Genomic DNA, 5,856 nt, shown 5'->3' with positions numbered 1-5,856 from the left:
GTAACCATAGCCATCACATGACATGGATTGGCCGGCGGAGACACATCCTACGGAATTCAGCGTACGCATGCAATAGACCACAAAACATCCGGCTGAGCAAAACAGGACAATCCATCGAGTGACAAGTTTATGACTGTTACATACTGCTCTGAGTGTGTGTGTGTGTGTGTGTGTGTGTGTGTGTGTGTGTGTGTGTGTGTGATGCGCATGCCATGCCTGTGTGCTTTTTCTCTTGTAAACATGGGCCCGAGGAGTTCACATCAGGCCAAAGACTGCCAGTGAGGGGCGGGTGGATAGAGGGTGTGTGTGTGTGTGTGTGTGTGTGTGTGTGTGTGTGTGTGTGTGTGTGTGTGTGAGTGTGTGTGTGTGTGTGTGTGTGTGTGTGTGTGTGTGTGTGTGTGTGTGTGTGTGTGTGTGTGTGGTGTGGCCAGTGAGTGTGTGAGAGTGAGTTTAATCAGCCAGCTCTGGTAATGTTGGATGGCTCCCTAAACTCTGGGTGACCCTAGTATGTGCATGTCTTTCCTCAAAAGCTACCCGCGTTTCCCCGTGACCTGGCAGCTGGGTCCCACACATCCACTCTCATGCACACACACACACACACTCACACACATCCACCCTCATGTGCACACACCCACACACACACACACACTCACACACATCCACTCTCATGCACACACACACAGACACAGACACACACACACACACACACACACACACACACACACACACACACACACACACACACACACACACACACACACACACACACACACACACACACACACAAACACACGCATACCCAGGACAGTACTGCAGGGACTGGGGCAAGGGTAGTGAGATGAAAGCATATGGGAGGAGGTGGGCAGATTTCTCTCTATCTCTCTGCCTCTCACTCTACTCCTCCCCCTCCTCTCTCTTCCACTACACTTGCTCACTCTTGTCCTCTCTTCCCCTCTCTGGTTTAACACAATCCCTCGCTCCTCTCCCCCTCTCCTCTCCCAACCTCCGCCGCCCCTAAAGCGTGGTCCAAATGTGCCTTTCACACAGGCTGCCGGCCAAAGCAAATAAACCAGCAGTGGTCCGGCTAACGAGGGTGTGATAGAGGTCAGAGGGGGCTCGGTGCCGGTGGCAGGGGGAGGGACGTGGTCACGCAACACAAACGGGCAGCGTGGGGGGGGCACGGGGACGCCTCAGCCTTCTCACGCAGGGGCCTCGGCGTGTGTCTCCTTGTGCAACAGCCGCCCCATCAAACCACATTACCACTGGTGTAGGTGATAAAGCGAGAGAGCATAGAGGAGAGGGAAAAAAAGAGAAGAGAAGAGAAGAGATTGGAGGGGAGGAGAGAACCAGTTACAGTCAGTAAACTGTACAACGACTCCTGTGCTCTATACTAAATTCAGAACAATTTGAGTTTGCAAAAAGTGTTTTATGGGCAAAACGTTTTTCTATTGCCGACATGTTCCCATAGCTAGTATTACTGGGTTCGACAGCTAGGGAGCACGCATCTGTCGCTTTAGATAAAAGCATCTGTTCAATAAATGAAAATAAATGTAAGCTCTATCTCCATCTTTAGGTAGTACCACACAGTAAACATATAAGATGATGACATATCTGTTTGTATATTTATATTTACATCAGACATGTAGAAAATAAGGGTAAGGGGTCTGGCAGTAAAATCAAGCTTTGGCAAAAGAAATCCAACGAAGAAGCTCAACTTGCAGACCATGGCCTCGGCAGAGTCACTCAACAGTTTCTGAACACTACCAGTCTCTCACTGGATTCTGGACACCATTTTTCAAAGTCAACAAAGCCAGCAGAGAGGGCTTGCCCTAGTGCAGACTCCGAGGGGTCACCACCAGTGGGCTGTCTCAGAGGGCCAGTGGCAGGGGGAGGCAGCAGAGGTGGTCCTCTCCAGATGTGAGGCGCTCGCTGGCCCCAGATGGAATGCATTAGGGCCGCCTGACGTCCTGAGGGGTGCACTGCTCTACTTGCCAACTCTCTCCTGACGCTGATGGGGCCGATGGGGCATCATGTCAGACACACACCAGTGTTTTTTTAACTGTTCGGTTCTTGAAAGTGATGCTGGCAGGAACCAACTACAGCCAGTGGGGTCATGATACGGCTATGAAATCGCTAGCCGACGTCCCAGGACAATGAAGTGTCTCTGTCGGGGCTACCAAAGCGTAACAACACCATTGCCGACGGGCTACCAGAAATTATCCCCTCAGTGAAATAAAATGGCCTCTTTCTGCTCTTTTCTGCTTTTCCTTTTGAGCTCTTCTGACACCAAACAAACGAGTTGTTGATCATGATGGTTTGTCGCTGTTGTGTCTCTCTTTAGTAACTTTAGTAAGATGCATAATGATATTCTTTTTATTGTAAATGTTTTTTTTTTTTTTTTGTGAATATACTGTATCTACCGTTCTGCATAAAAAACGTCTTGTATTTGTCTAATTGTCTAATTCATTTTGGGTAAAATCAAAATCTGAAGAATGCCTTTTTGCTCAGGTTTAGTGTCATTCGAGGAACAAAAAAATGTGCTTTCCACTCCACTTACGCTCTTCCCAAGCCTGGTTGACCTTTTCCCCCCAAACAGACAGCTCAAATGGGGAGCTGAATACTTACTTTATCTCTCTTTATTAATTCAGTTAGCATTTCATTGTTTTCAGCAGGTTTTCATTTTATAATAATTCTATAATTAAAATGTATCGGCGAGATGATTTTGCACGAGCCCATGACATATGGTCAGCTGTATATGCAGCTGAACAAATACAAAAATGCTGATCCTTTTGTGTTTGATACAAATTCACTTACAGTCATTATATGAAATGATGTTGCGATGTTCATTCCACTGACCCCACTAAATAGTTTCTACAACAAAGAGAAGGAGCCAAAAAGGCTTAGAACTCAAATCTTTCTGCACATGCAAAACAACATCACAAAATTATGACTTGAACTGCCTGGAATAGTTCTGAAGTTCCAAAGGAAAGTACCTGCTGTGGTTAAAATGGGATACCATAGATTTGGGACTTATATGTCAAATAATATATGTTGGAAACCAAACAAACTACCTTGTTTTTCAACCAAAGACAATAGATTCAAGATGTCCCTTCAAGCTAACATTAACATTTAGTCATTTAACAGATGTTTCCATCTAAAAGCGGTGTGTGCAGAGTGAGAGTATAGTGGTTGTACTTGTTGGAAAATGGCTGTCATTAGCAGGATACGCTAAATCCTTTCAGGGTTCTCTGGTTTGTTCTCAAACGCTACCTCTATAATATGCTTTGTACACTATTTCTATTACATTCTGTAATAAGTATTACAATATATTTAAGCTGCCCCTGGCCTGGGCAACACCCTGACTTATGGAGGTACCAGTGAGAATACTCCTGGGTAAGTCCAAGATCCTTTTATTCTCTTTCTCCGATCGCCAGCACCTCAACCCATGACCTATGATATAATATCACTCACAAGACGATGTTCTCCCCCCAATGGAAATGGCTGAGAGATTAACGTTAATTACAAAAGAGTGGATGAGTGGCCAGAATCTCCCCCTAAAGGTCCATCAGTCAGTCCGGTCTGAAATGCTAAACAAACTCCCGGGCACGAGAGACGCACAGTACAGCACGAGTAGTCTCTGCCCACCGCTCTTTGTCTTAGCTCCAGCCTAAGACGACAGGGACATGATGTGTTGTGCTTTGTTCCATCGTCTCTAACTTTCCAATAAACAAAATCGAACAAACAATTAGCATCTCCCTGTCAACGCTGTCCAATAAGGGACTGATATGGCTGATGGTAGAGCTTAAGCCTTAAGTTATAAAGCTTCACTGTAAGTAAACACTGGCGCTGAACTCAGAAACTGTATGACGCCCTCGACTCCTGGCGACCGTCAGCACTTGCAGATAATAGCATTAAACTGCTGTCTGTCTGCTGTCATGACAACAGCTCCGATGTTTACATGACATTACCCACCATCATCAGACCCTCTATCAACAATGCCTTATAAAGTTACGTGCCACAGTGGCTTCTCTACAGGCTATGAGCTTGCTCTGAGGGGTAAAATATGTATATATATATATTTATATATGTGTATATATTACAATATACAATAAATCTGTGTTTGGACGATCACTTGGTGCCATCTCTGAAATTGATGATGGATTTATTCTTGATGCACCGAGGCCTATTGTTTATTTGCTAGTGTCTTGCAGTGTGTGATGATGTGTGAGTGAGTGTGTGATTGTGTGTGTGTGTGTATGTGTGTGTGTGAGAGAGAGTGTGAGAGTGAGAGAGAGAGTGCATATATAACCCGGATGTATTGAATCCTGTGCGTGGCTGTTTATCTCCACACATGTGCAGACGAAATGTTATGGCAGCTTAAGTCCACAGTGAAAGTCTCCTCCTCGCATTGCCTGTTTCCCACATTAACCTCCTCCACCACAACGGCCTTCTGGGATTGCTCTGAGCTGTGGCGAATTGCTGCGGCAGCTCCCTCAGACCTCAGAGCTGCTAACATTGGCCGGGTCCGACTCCGCATTCCTGCGAGTGAAATACACGCACGCAGGAATGATGGTGGTGGCAGGGGTGCATTATTTGCGCTGTAGCTCCATGTGATTTGTGTGATTTGCGTGAAATGGCCACCTATGCATGCACGGGACGTGTGCGCCCGCAGAAATCACTTTTAGCATTCAGATTGATTTCCTGACCCGCACCACATCCCATAGGGCTCTTCACCCTCTCCAGCATCACGCGCCCGGCCTCTCCATCTGTCTGTAAATGAAAAGAGAAGTCTTTCTCTCTCTCTCTCTCTCCCTCCCTCTCTCTCTCTCTCTCTCTCTCTCTGTCCTTCTCTGCACTTTCTGCTTTTCCCCCCTCCCCCTGTCTCAGTTTTTTTTTCCTGGAAAGCAGACCCAGATGTGAGAGTGACTGTGTGATCCTTCCGCAGCGCACTGCAGGTAATAATTGGATCTGAAAATGAGCAGCATTATGGGACCCCCCCCCCCCCACACACACACACACACACACACACACACACACACACACACACCATTCCCTCCCTTCCCTCTCCCAAACAACAAACCCAAAAACCAGTGCTGCTGGCAAGTGTACTCGAGAGACAATCAATGAGTGTAAAAAGATCTGGGAGCAGTTTATCCCCCTGCAGGTCAGAGCCACGAGCCGGATGACGCTCTACGTCACTCGAGCGCGTTACCTAGAAAACACAACCAAAACAGAGCAGCCATAGAGATCGGCGTCGTCCGCCCGGGCCCGTGAGATCAACCTGCTGCTGAGGAACAAAGACACGCTGCAGACAAGGGACTGAGGGACATTGGGACTGACCATAGCGTTGGGACACGGACAGCTGTCCCAGATGTCCCTAATCACAGGGTGAGTCCGTAATGTGAGCATTTCTGAAGCAGTAAGCATGCTCTCCACCGCATGTCCACCATTGGAGCTCTAATTCTTCTCTCTTAGAGGCAATGTCATCGCATTGGGTGTGGTTTCTCTCTGTCATTCCCAATCTGTATCTCTCTCACCCTATCATTCTCTCTCTCTCTTTCATTCCCACTTTTGTTCTCTCTCTCCCTATCTTTCTGTCTCTCTTCCATGCCCCCATGTGAGGTCCTCAGTCCATCAAGTCACACACAGGTCAAAATAAACCATATAGCGATACTGTGCACGTAATATACTCCGAGTGTATGTTTTTTGTTATATGAGTTTCTGTCAGAGACCCAGATATTCTTTCTATATATTCGATATTTTATTCTAATACATTCTTAACACACCGGTGTGACGGAACCTGCTGAAGGGTTAATGACAATTCTGGGATGGCTATTTTATTGCATGTTCGGCAAT

This window comes from Clupea harengus, chromosome 14, assembly GCF_900700415.2.
Source record: "Clupea harengus chromosome 14, Ch_v2.0.2, whole genome shotgun sequence".
Classification (NCBI taxonomy): Eukaryota; Metazoa; Chordata; class Actinopteri; order Clupeiformes; family Clupeidae; genus Clupea; species Clupea harengus.
Note: the sequence above shows the minus strand (reverse complement) of the source record.